The sequence below is a fragment of the Cnephaeus nilssonii genome, assembly GCF_951640355.1.
Source record: "Cnephaeus nilssonii genome assembly, chromosome: 2".
In the NCBI taxonomy this organism is placed as follows: domain Eukaryota; kingdom Metazoa; phylum Chordata; class Mammalia; order Chiroptera; family Vespertilionidae; genus Cnephaeus; species Cnephaeus nilssonii.
The window spans coordinates 12,344,981-12,358,326 of record NC_137073.1 but is presented as its reverse complement, the minus strand read 5'-3'; the positions used below and the strand labels follow the sequence as shown (position 1 = coordinate 12,358,326).

Genomic DNA, 13,346 nt, shown 5'->3' with positions numbered 1-13,346 from the left:
GAATCTGGGGGGTCCCAGACCTCCTCTGGGCCCCCAGGCAGCATGCCCAGCGACGCAGACCGGACTGGAAGAGGGGCTGCGGTGAGGTCACCGCCATGGCTGCACCAGGGCACCCGGGCTCTTAGTCTTCTCTCCGAGCTGAGAGTTGGACTCTCAGGACCACCAGGGGCCTCCCGGTCCAGTATGGCACCACCACAGCCCTCCTGCCTGCCTTGGGTCATGACCTTTGGGGAGCAGTGGGCCCTCCCTGGGAGCTGGGACCCTCCCACCTCTTTCTCACTCCCTCTGGGGAGGAGCCAGCTGCTCTGTGGGCGGGGCAGTGGGCAGCTCTCACCACATCCTCCTCTTCCTCCTCTTCCTCCTCACCCTGCACACACTCTGGGGCAGCGATGTCGGCGGCTGCTTCTGAGGGACCCACTGGGGGCCCTCTGCCGAGTGACTGATGGGCTCGGGGTTCCAATGTCTGCCTGCCGCTCCCTGAGCCTAAGTGACAGCCTGCCTGACGTTCTGCCGGCCTGCCTCCCGTCTGTCTGCCTGGCTAGCCCTTGCCTGCTGTCTGTCCATCCCTGTGCAGCCCATCGGTCCCTGCCCCACGATGACCCTCTTCTGTCCGTGTATGACCTCTCTGGGACGTGACTGACCCCGGCGTGGCCTGCCTGTCCAGGGCCCAGCTTCCGTCTGTCCAGGGGACAGGTTGTATCCTGTCTGGTTGATGACTCGGTGTGGGCTGTGGATTCCCGTCCTAGAGCCCTGCCTGTCCTCCCACCACCCGGAACCCGGCTGCCCCCCTGGGAGCCACTGAGTGCCCTGAGCTCACCGAATGGACTGCTGAGGAAGAAGCTGGAATAGCAGGTAACTCCTTCTCTGCCCCGGAGGGCCCCGTCCTTGCCTGAAGTGGAAGGGCGAAGAGGGGTCCTGGGCCCTCAGCACAGCTGGGGACATGGGTGAGGCCAGCAGCGTTGGGCTGGAGTCTCCGGCTCAGCCCGGCTCAGGGGGGCTGGAGGGCCTCTGTGTGGGTCTGCTGGCGGCCTGCGGGCCCGGGGCAGGGCATGGCCAGGCGGCCCGGGGGCTCTCTGTAAAACCAGCCTCCCGAAGGCAAGGGGCTGGGGAGGGAAAGCCGGTTCTAGATCAAATGTGACTCGACAGTCCCCCTGGTTCTGGGCAGCTGAGCTGGGCAGGGGTGGGCTGGGTGTGACCCTGTGTCGCTGCTAGGGGGCCCATTTTGGGGGTGAGTGGGAAGCATCGACTGTGTGCCAACTTCTGTGTTTTATCTCCCTTATTTTATCTAATGCTTCAAAACGAGTTGGTGTGCCCATTTCACAGATAAAGGACTGAGGGTCTGAGAGGTAGAGAGATTTTCCCAGGGTGACTCAAGCAGCGGGGGAAGCAGGTGACTTGGGGGCTGGTCCTGCCCTCCACGTGCTGTCTCCTCATCTGTTGCATGAAAGATCGGGGGCCAGGCGATTGGGGGCAAACTGGTGCTGTGCGCTGCATGGAGGCGAGGAGAGCGCCGGGGCTGGGGCCTGAGGCTGAGCCTTGAAGGGTGGGTCCATTTCTGACTGAAAGAGAGGTGAAGGCAGGGACAGGCACAGGCCTGGCAGGGGAGCGGGTCAGCAAGCGCCTGGAGTGGGAACCTAGGACTCATGGAAGGATGGCAAGTTGCTGCTCAGCCGGAGCAGAGGACCCAGGGCAGGGGGCAGGCAGGGGGCATTACCAAGGCAGGGGCCACTCGGGGAGGGGGGCACCTGCATGGCCCGGGCAGGGGCATCACAGGGTGAGGGCCGCTGGGGGGAACACCTGCGTTCCCCGGGGGAAGTGAAGGGCTTTCAGAGCACGTGGCGGAGCGGGGAAAACCTGGCGGGTTCAGAGTCCAGCCATGCGGGACTGGGTGAGCTTGGGCAAGTCTCTGTGTAGCCAGAGTCTGAACTGGGTAAGCTTGGGCAAGTCTCTGTGGCTCTTCTAGCTCCATGGAGCCTTGGTGGTTTCATCTGTAAAATGGGAACAAACGCTGCTCCATCCTTGTGGGGCTGGTTGTGAGGATCTGAAGTCATAAAACTATGAAAGCTGCTGGCTGGAGGCCTCCCCAGGAGGGGAATTTACAGCCTGAGGAGCCTGGAGCTCAGGGGGAAGGACCGCTCTCCTCGGGCAGTAAAAGGTGCAGGGCCCGCCTCTGGAGCCACAGTCTTGCCTCCCTTGGCCCCCGGGCTCCAGCCTTCCTGGCTGCAGCGCTCAGCATGCTGCGGGCGCTCGAGGGCCTCCCATAATCCCCCCAACACAGGTGAGGCTGCTGGCCTCATTCAGCCCATTTCACAGATGAGACTGCGGCTCAGTGGGGAGAACCTTGCCCCAGGTCAGCTGTGACTGTAAGAGGCAGAGCTGGGTTTGGACCCCCAGTACCAGGAGCCCTGGTACTGCCCACCCCACACCTGGCAGGGTGTCTGGATGGGGGACGCTAGGAGCCCTGTGTTAGGAGGTGGACGAGACCCAGGGCTCGGAGAGGGGCAAGCAAGGCGAAGGCTGCGCCCTCGGATGTGCTGCAGGCTCGCCCCTCCCCAGAGAGGAAGAGGGGGGGTTGGAGCCCCTCAAGGCTGTGGGCAGGGGTGGTGCATGCTGGGGGGAGGCCAGTTCAAGAGAAGGTGGAAAGAGGCACGCCGGCCACCCGAGGTTTTGGAGGCACCAGCTTCTCCGCAGCATCTCGGCCTTCCTGGGGCCCGAGAGAGAGATGAAGAGTAGGAAGGAAGCTCCCCTCCCCTCCACAGCCGGGGAGGGGAGCAGTGCTTTCAGGGTCGGCTGCTGGGGGCTTTGGAAGCAGCCAGACCTGAGTTTGAGTCCCAGCTGTGTGACCTGAGGAAGCCACGAACCTCTCTGAACCCGTTTCCTCATCTGTCATATGGACACAGAGCGCCTGTCTCGAGCTTGTTGTGAGGTTTTGTTCAACAGGTATTTATTGAGCACCTACTGTGCGCCAGGCACTGCCCTGCTCCCGGGATGCAGTGGTGCACAGCCAGCCAGCCAGTGTGAGGATGAGGCGACGAGAGCACAGCAGTGCTCACAAGGAATGGTAGCTCTGATGTTTTACTTTCAATATTATTGGCAATAATCCCCTTGTTATTAGCTAGGACACTCGGCATAGCTTCCGGCCTAGGCTAGGGCTAGGCCCTCAATAAGTGATAGCTCTTACGATGATTCTACTCCCCACGTTCACAGATGGGGAAACTGAGGCTCAGCGAGGGTGGGTTTTTCTAGGGTCACCCAGGAAGTCATTTACAAGCAGAGGGAAGAAAGCTGTGGAGACAGGGGAACCAGGACTTCCTAACAGCCCTTTCCTCACATGTGTCTTTCTTCCCTGCCCTCCAGGGCCGCCAAAGCCCAGGGGTGGGGGAGGGGGAGCTGGGAGGAGCCACCCCCCCCACTCCTGGCCCTGGCACCCAGCCAGAGGGACTTTTTCTGACAGCTCAAAAGAGAGCTCTGAGTAAACGTGGAAATTCTGAAGCAACCTGAGAACATTCACTTCCCCGGGGTGTGGGCAGGGGGCCCCCTGAGGGCCCCCAATGGCCAGAACACCTGCGGCAGGAACCCAGCCTGCTGGTCCCCAAAGCCCCCAGGGAGGATCTGGTTATGCAAATTGTCCCCAAGGAGGTGAGGCAAGTGTACCAGCACGGACCTGGTCCCTCCTCGCTGTGCACCCACGGGCGAGGTTCTGGACCTCTCTGGGCCTCTAGTTCCTCATCTGCCTGATGATGTGGACTGGGACTAGGACCCGCAAACCTTCTCCAGCACAAATCAGTGACATTGGGCTGCTTTGGCTGGCGCCAGGGCCGGGGCAGGCTGGTGGGGGCCTGCTGGGCAAGAAAGGGATAAAGGCAGGTTGCCAGGCCTGCCCCCACCCCACCCCCACCCCCACCTCGTGGCCTCAAGCAGTTGTGGTTGAAAGCATTTTTTCTTTCTCTGCCTTACAACCAGCCCCTCCTGGTCTGGGGAAAGGGGGCCTGGAGTGCGATGTGGCTGCAGGAGCTGAGAGAGGTGGCACAGTCTGGGCGAGGTTGCCCGGCGTGGTGGAGGTGGTAGGGCAGGTTAGAGATGGCACAGGCAGGGGATGGCTGCTGGGAGTGGGGGTGCGTCTCAGCTAGGGGCGGTGGCACAGGCTGGGAGAAATGCTGCAGGAAAAGGTTGTTCAGGTGAGAACAGGCGTCCTGGACAAGGATCCAGGCTGGGCTGGGAGAGAGAGGCTGAGAGCTCCAGAGGCTCCGAGGTTGTACATCCTCGGAAAGGACAGACGCTGCCTCTCAGGTTCAGCTCCTACTGACTAAGCTATAATGCCAATGTCCTGGCCTACCTGCCTTAGACACCCACAACCCACCCCTCGTCACTGGCAAAAAAATAAAGTAACTAACATTACCCACACACCTACAGTGTGCCCACACCTGCCTCATACCCCCTCAGCCAGGCCAGGGCACAGGGCATTGCCCCATTCTACAGATGAGGAAAACTGAGGCTCAGAGAAAGGAGGAGATGTGCCCAAGGTCCCACTGTGAGTGAGTGGCAGAGCCTCCGTTCTGATCCAGGGCCGGCAGGCTGGCTCTTCCTCAGCCTGAGAGCTCCGTTAGGTGGGAACCAGCTGCTGACCCCGGGCAACCCGCTGTCCCTGTCTGAGGTGCCTTCTTACTAACTAACCTGATGGCAGCAGCCATGGTCACTCAGACCCTGGGAACTGAGGGTGCTGCCCAGCGTGGGGGGGCAGTTCCTAGACTGATGAAGCTGATGGGGAAACCGAGACCTCTCTGGGGGCTGCCTCAGGGCTGCTCCGTGTATGACTGGACACCATGATTCTCAGCCTCATTCATTCATTCCCCGTTCTTCTTCAGCTACTTGCTGAGCACCTACTATGTTGCAGGCCCCATTCTAGGCACTGCGGTGAACAACACAAGTTCATTTCCCAGCCACTGGGAGCTTATGCTCTGAGGATGGAGATAGGTCATGAACACAAAACCAGGATTGTTTCCTAAACCAACCCTAATATGACACGTGTGGACAGGGAGACAAACAGATGGATATGTGGCACAGAGAGCCGCAGTAACTGAGCCACACCTGGTCCCTGCCTGGATGCTGCTTCGAATGTCGCCGAAAGCACCCTGAGCAGCGTTGCCTGGTGGAGGCAGGGACCTGAGAGGAAGGAGTGACTCACTCTCTGGAGAGGTCGAAGGTTTACGGGGAGATGACATTTGAACTGGATTTGGAAGACTGAGTAGGAGGCTGACAGTCGCCTCGGCGTGCAGAGAGTTCCGGTGGCTGAGACGCACGTGCACAGGCACGGAGGCCAGATGAATGGGTGTTGGGGAAGCCGTCCGGACCTGGTGCATCTGGAGTCCGGGACGGACACGGGGTGGAGGGAATGTTGGGGAGTAGATCCTGAAAGCTCGTGACTGCAGGAATGTGGGGTTTTCTCTGAAGGTCAGTGAGGAGCCACAGATGCCGTAGAGGAACGAGGATGGGGTTGGAGGGGTCGCTGCTGGCAGCAGGGAGATCAGGAAGGAAGCCGTAGGGGGCAAGGTGGGCAGAGTCCTTGACGACCAGGGGTAAGCTCGAGCCCTTGCTTCTGCGTTCCCTTTCGGGAAGTCCCTCGGGCTTGGCACTTCCCCTTCTGGTGACCCGCGGGCTCTTGTTTCTGGCGCTCTGGGGAGTCCCTGGTCACCCACTCCACTGCTTCTTGGTCCCCATGGGAGACGGGCCGTGTACTTCATCAGCTCCTCACCTTTCACTTTCCACTCCCAGTCCCCTCCTGAGTCACAGAGGAGATGATGACTGACTTGAGGAACTAGATGGATGCCATTCCTGATCATCAGTGAGGGAAAGAAGATACAGAGAAACCGAGCACTCGGGTTCTTTCCAGTTTGGGGAGGTGGTACATAACGCTGCTGTGAACACCTGGCACATTCCACGTGTGCACGTATATACACACTTTTCACTGGTGCATAGTCTAGAAATGGAATTGTTGGGTGTCCCGTTCAGCTGACGCTTTCTGACATGGTTGTACCAATTTACACTCTTACCGGAAAACTGGGTCAAGAAGGAGAGTGCTGGTTACGCCAGATCTTTTCAAGCACTTGGAATAGTCTGTCTTTTTTTTCATTTTAGCCATTCTGGGTTGATGAGCAGTTGTATCATATCGGGATGTAAATTGCATTTCATTGATGAATAATGAGTTTAAACACCTTTCCATATGCTTATTGGCCATTTAGATGTTTTCTTTCGTAAAGTGTCTGTTTAAACTTTCTGTCTATTTTTAAAAAATGGGGTACTGTGTTATTTATTATTGTTTTGTAGGAGTTCTTTCTATATTCTGGGCACAGATATAGAAGGCAACAAATCGATGTTTCTCTTTCACACAGCTGTTTCTCTCTCTCTCTCCCTGCCCCTCTCTAAGCATATTCTTGGGTGAACATTAAAAAATAAAAAATTATAAATATATATAGCAGCGTGTTAAAGTGTATACAGCTGATAGCTCTATTTTGAAAATGAAATGCATTTTAATAAACACTGCCTTTACAATTATTCAAAGTGCGTGTGTATATTCTTGGGACACCCTATATATGTATGTATATGTGTGTGAGTATAGATATAGATGGAATCTCCTCCCATTTTGTTTTTTTCCCTTCTCTTAATGGAATCTTTAGAATGGACAAAAACTCCTAATTTTAATGAAGTTCAATTTATCAGTCTTTTTCCTTCTGGCTAGAGCTTGGTACGTGCTGTTAAAGAGGTGCTGCCTGCCCTCAGGCCATGAAAATAATACCCCAAGTTTTCTTCTACATGCTTTATTGTTTTAGCTTCCACACAGGCCTACAGCCCATCTGTAACTTAGCTTTATGGGTGATGTGAAGCAGAGGGTCAAGGTTTATTTTCTTCTAGATGAATACCCAATTAATCGGCCCTCATTTTTAAGATCCTGCTCTCCATGGCTTTGCAGTGGTACTTTTGTTGAAAGTTAAGTGGCTCTATATGTGAATCTATTTCTGGACTCTATTATTTTTTCATTGGCTCATTTGTTTTTCCTGGCAACAATGCCATATATTTTCTTCAAGATTGTCTAAATTATTCTTGGCTCTTTGCATTTCTATGTAAATTGTAGAACTAGATTGTCAATTTCCACCAAAGAAAATCTTGCTGGGAATTTTTTTGAACCTTGGGTTTACATTGAGACTATAGTTCAACTTGGGGAGAATTGACATTTTCGATAACCACCGGGAATTTGTCCCAGTATCTCCTGTGGATACCCAAATCCAGGGATGCTCAAGTCCCTTATATAAAATGGTACAGTGTTTGCATATAACCTATATTTGCATAGAAGCGACAGCAAGGTATGCCTACACATCACTTCATTCAAATGGATTCAACATAGTGCTGAAATTCATGTTTTGCTTTTTGAAACTTTGTGGGATTTTAAAAAATAATTTTGATTCTCAATTGGTTGAATCCACAGATGTGAAACACAGATGCAGAGGGCCGACTGTATTAAAATTTCCAATCCATGAGCATATATCCCTCCATTTATTTATATTTTTTAAAAATTATCTTACAGCCCTGACCGGTTTGGCTCAGTGGATAGAGCGTCGGCCTGCAGACTGAAGGGTCCCAGGTTTGATTCCAGTCAAGGGCATGTACCTTGGTTGCGGGCACATCCCCAATAGGGGGTGTGCAGGAGGCAGCTGATCGATGTTTCTCTCTGATCAATGTTTCTAACTCTCTATCCCTCTCCCTTCCTCTCTGTAAAAAATCAATAAAATATATTTTTTAAAAATTATCTTACAAATATCTTGTAGATTTCTGTGTAGAGGTCTTGTACATCCTTCATTAGATTTATTCTTGGAAATTTGATTTTTATGCTAATGTAAGTTATATAATTTCAAAAATTTCATGTTTGCTCTAAGTGTGTAGAAATACAATAGTTTTTTTTATACTTTATTAACTTTGTTAATATACTTTTGCAAGCTGGAGGTCCAGATGTAGGAAGAAATAGCTGAAAAACCCAGCCCGCTTCATCTACCTACCACTTGGGGACTTCCTACCTTTGCTTTTGTAATGGTTATAGACATCGCCATCTGCTAGTCCCGCGAGAAGGGGTACTGTGCTGCAAAGCAGAATTCCTAGCCTTGAACTTCATAAACCGTCTTAACAATATTTTTTTACCGTCTTAACAATATTTAAGTGTACAACACAGAACAGTGCAGTTTAACTATATGCATTTTGTTATACAGCAGATCTCTAAAACTTCTTCATCATGCACTCTATCTCCATGGAGCAACTCCCCATTAGACCCCCTCCCTCCAGCCCCTGGCGACCCCCATTCTACTTTCTATTTCTATGAGTCTGATTACTTTAGATACGTCAGATAAGTGGAATCATGCTGTACTTGTCTCTCATGATTGGCTTATTTCGCTTAGCATAATGTCCTCGAAATTGATTCATGTTATAGCATCTGGCAGAATTTTCTTCTTTTTTAAAGGCTAAATATTATTCCATTGCATGCATACCACACTTCCTTTATCAAGTCATTGGCTGATGAAATTTAGGTTGCTTCCATAATCTTGACTATTATGAATCATGCTGCAATGAACATGGGTGTGCAAATTACTCTTTGAGATCTTGTTTTCAATTCTTTTGGATATGTACCCAGAAATGAGACTGCTGGGTTACACGGTAGTTCTATTTTTGATATTTTAAAGGGAACTCCATACTGTTTTCTGTAGCATTTGCATTATTTTACAATTCCACCAGCAGGGTGCAAGGGATCCAGTCTTTTCACATCCTCCCCAACACGGTAGTCCTCTTAGCAGGTGTGAAGTAGCAACTCATTGTGGTTTTGATCTGCATCTCCCGGATGACTAGTGATGCTGGGCATCTTGTCATACACCTGTTGGCCATTTGCTTGTCTTCGCTGGAGAAATATCTATTTAAGTCCTTTGCCCATTTTTTCCCCAATTGGGCACTTTTTTGTTTTTGTATGTTTCTGAGATATAGGAGTTCTTTATAAATTCAATATAGGGTGTGCAAATATTTTTTATCATTCCGTAGGTTGCACTATCCTCTGTCAATTGCTTTCTCTGCTGCTCAAAAGTTTCTATGTTTGATGCCATCCTATTAGTCTATGTTTGCTTTGTTGCTTGTGCTTTAGCTGTCATATCTGATAAATAATTGCCAAGCCCAATTTTTTTGAAGTTTTTCTCTATATTTTTTTCCCTATATTTTTTTCTAGGAGTTTTATAGTTTCAGGTCTTACATTTAGGCTTTTAATCCATTTTGAGTTAATTTGTAGATGATGTAAGATAAGAGTCCATCTTCATTCTTTTGCACGTGGATTTCCAGGTTTCCCAGCACCATTTGCTGAGAGACTCTCCTCTCCCCGTTATGTGGTCCTGGCACCCTTGTCAAAGACCATCTGACCATGAACACGGGTTTATTTCTGGGCTCTCTGTTCCGTTCCATTGGTCTCAATACCTACTTATCTCTCTTTATGCCAATACCTACGTGGATTGCTGTAGCTTGGTAATATATTTTAAAATCAGGAGTCTGAGGCCTTCATCTTCATTCTTCGTTCTCAAGATTTGATTATTTGGGGCCCTTTGCTATTCCATATACATTTTAAGATTTTTCTCTATTTTTGCAAATAATGTCATTGGGCTTTTGACAGAGACTGCATTGAATCTGTAGATTGCTTTGGGCACTTAAAATATAGTAAGTCTTCCAATCCATGAACATGGAATATTTTTTCATTTACTTGTATCTTCTTTAATTTCTTTCAGCTGTTTCTTCTGTAGTTTTAAGTGTACAAGTCTTTCACCTCCTTGATTAAGTGTACTCCTAAGTATTTTATTCTTTCTGATACTATTGTAAATGGCATTGCTTTTTAAGTTCCTTTTTGCATTGTTCATTGCTAGTGTATAGAAATGCAACTGATTTAAAAATATATATATATTATTGATTTTAGAGAGGAAGGGAGAGGGAGAGAGAGATAGAAACATCAATGATGAGAGAGAATCATTGATTGGCTGCCTCCTGCATTACCCCCACTGGGGATCGAGCCCGCAACCCAGGCATGTGCCCTTGGCTAGAATCGAACCCGGGACCCCTCAGGCCGCAGGCCGACACTCTATCCATTGACCCAAACCAGCTAGGGCTGCTACTGATTTTTGAGTGTGTTTATGTATTCTGCCACTTTACTGAATTGGTTACTTAGTCTAACAGGTTTATTACGTGGAATCTTCAGTGTTATTTATATTTAAGATCATGCCACCTGTGAACAGAGATAATTTTACTTCTTCCTTTCCAACTTGACTGCCATTTATTTATTTATTTATTTATTTATTTATTTATTTATTTGACTAATTGCTTTGGCTAAGACATCCAGTATAAATAGTGGTGGCAAGGGTGAGCGTTCTTGCCTTGTTTCTGTGTTTTTATTCTGTTGTTAATCCTCACCTGAGAATATATTTTTTTCCATTGATTTTTGGAGAGAGTGGAAGGGAGGGGGGAAAGGAGAAAGAGAGACATTCACGTGAGACACATCCATAGGTTGCCTTCTGCACATGCCTCAACTGGGACAAGGGATCGAGCCTGTAACCCAGGTACATGCTCTTGATCAGGAATCGAATCTGTGACCCTTCGGTGAGTGGGCCAATACTCTAACCACTGGGCAACACCAGCCAGGTCTTGCCTTGTTTTTTACATTAGAGGAAAAGCTTTCAGCTTTCTACCATTGAGGCGAACAGTGTATTCATTTATGGCATTTATTATGTTCAGGTAATTTTATTCTATTACTAGTTTGCTGAGTGTCTTCATCATGAACAGATGTTGAATTTTGTCGAATGCTTTTTCGGCATTATTTAAAATAATCATGTCCTGAGGACAAATATGTGACACCTTAATCAATAAAGAAATTAAAAAAAAAATAAAAAAAATAAAAAAAAAATAAAATAATCATGTCCTTTTTGTCTTTTTTTCTGTTAATGTAGTGGGTTTTTGTATGTTGAGCCATCCTTGAATCCCAAGGTTAAGTCCCATTTATTCATATTCTTTTTTAATGTGGTGTTACATGTGGTTTGCTAGTATTTTGTTGAGGATTTTTTGTGTCAACATTCCTTATGCATATTGGTCTCAAAATATCTTATTGTACTGTAGTTACCTTATTTTTGTGATGATGTGAGATGATAAAATGCCAAACCTATTCCTAAATCAGGGTAACCATCCCTTTACTTGCAGTAAATGACTTGGTTCACTCATTTCAGGGGTCCTTTCTGATGCAACATGTTGCCATCGATTAGAGCACATTTTTTGTTGTGTCTTCCACCCACAGATTTAGTGCCTTTTCCGTTTCATTTATTTATTTGTTTGTTTTTGTTAATCCTCACTCGTGGATATTTTTCCATTGATCTTTTAGAGAGTGTGGAAAAGAGAGGGAAATACAGAGAGAAACATCGATGTGAGAGAAACACATCGATTGGTTGCCTCCTGCACGTGCCCTGACCAGGTCCCGGGCCAGGGAGGAGCTTGCAAACAACGTACGTGCCCTTGACTGGAATTGAACTTGATCCTTTGGTCCACAGGCCAACGCTCTATCCACTGAGCAAAACTAGCTAGGGCGCCTTTTCCATTTTAACTAAGCACTTACCATGCACTGTGGCTATTATTTTTGCAGTTTGAAGTGTGACAGCAAAACTACCATAAATTTCTTTTTCCCTCTTCACAATATCATGGATAGAAGATTTATTCTTACTGTATATCTTAGCAACCTCAGCATATGATTTTGATTCTTATTACATTTAGAACTTTCAACTTTTCACTTAAAGGAAGCACTTTCTGGCTTCTCTTTGGCATATCTGAATTGCCAGCATCAGTACTCTTGTGCTTTGGGGTCATCATTAAGTAAAATAAGGGTTATTTGAACATAAGCGGTACAATACCATGACAGTGGATCTGATGATTTCTGAGAAGGCCAAGTGATCAATGGGCAGGTGGCATATAAAGTGTGGCTACACTGGGCAGAGGAATAATTCATGTTCCAGGTGGGACAGTGTGAGCTTTTATCACACCAATTTAAAATAATGCATTATTTATTTCTGGATTTATTTACTTAATATTTTCAGACTGCAGTTGACCATGCATAAATAAGACTGCATAAAATGGAACCACGGACTAAAGGAAACCACTATACTGATTTTCAGATGTTGAACTAACCTTGCATTCCTGAAATATACCTCATGTGATAATGATATATTATCTACTTTTGCATATATCATTAGATTTGATTTGTTAATATTTTGCATGAGAATTTTTATATGTATATTTATCAGAGTGTTTGACCTATAATTTAATTTTCTTTTAATGTCAAGTTTTGGTATAAGGTTACGTGTTTAATTCAAGTGTTTAGTTTACTTATATTTAATAAAAGTACTGATGTGTTTGAGATGAAGTCTATCATTTTGCTATTTATTTCCTTTTGCTTCATCTATTCTTTGTTCCTTTTTTTCCTTCTTTGTCCCATTGTTTAGAAGAATAAAGTTTTAAACAAATTGTTATTCTATGTCTTTTGTCTATTGCTAGTTATACTTCCTTTTTTAATTCTGTTAGTGCTTATATTAGAGATTACAACATGCATGTTTGATATTTTTAGAGACTATCTTATATTAGTACCTTCAACACTTCCCAGACAATGCAGTGACCTTTAACTTCATTGACCTTTGGGGTATCATTATCATGTATTTTAATTCTATATATAGTTTAAACTTCATAATATTATCATTATTGCTATTTTAAGCAATTAATATTTATTTATATTTATAATACTCTCTATTGCTCTTTATTTCTTCCTATGGTAGCTTTCTTCCCATCTGGGATTCTTTTTCTTTTGCCTGAATAACTCATTTTAGTATATATTTTGATGCAGGTATACCAGTGACAAATTCTATCAGCTTTTCCTGGTCAGAAAATATATTTATTTTGCTTTCAATTAAAAAAAATGTTAAGATCTAATTTACATATAAAAATCACTCTTTTAAGTGTACAGTTAAGTGGTTTTTAGTATATTCACACAGTTGTGCAACCACTTCCACTATCTGAACATTTTCATCTCTCAAAAAAACACAAAAACCCATGTCCCTACACAGTCACTCCCATTCCTCTCCCTTCAAAGCTCTAGTCCCTGGCAACCACTATCTACTCTCTGTCTCTATGGATTTGCCTATTCTGGACATTTCACATAAATGGAATCACACAATATGTGGCTTTTGCTTCTGGTTTATTTACCTTAGCATATATTTTCAAGGCTCATGCATGTTGTAACATATATCATT

At 47.0% G+C, this 13,346-nt stretch overlaps 1 protein-coding gene across 1 annotated transcript in view; it reads left to right on the top strand.

The window, feature by feature from the left end:
- Positions 1 to 379: 379 nt before the first annotated feature.
- IL21R (interleukin 21 receptor) overlaps positions 380 to 13,346 on the top strand; it is a 39,340-nt gene continuing 26,373 nt past the window's right edge. Inside the window, exon 1 of the mRNA XM_079800208.1 lies at positions 380 to 852. The gene's annotated coding sequence lies outside the window, so the exon portion shown is untranslated. The remainder of the gene's footprint in view (positions 853 to 13,346) is intronic.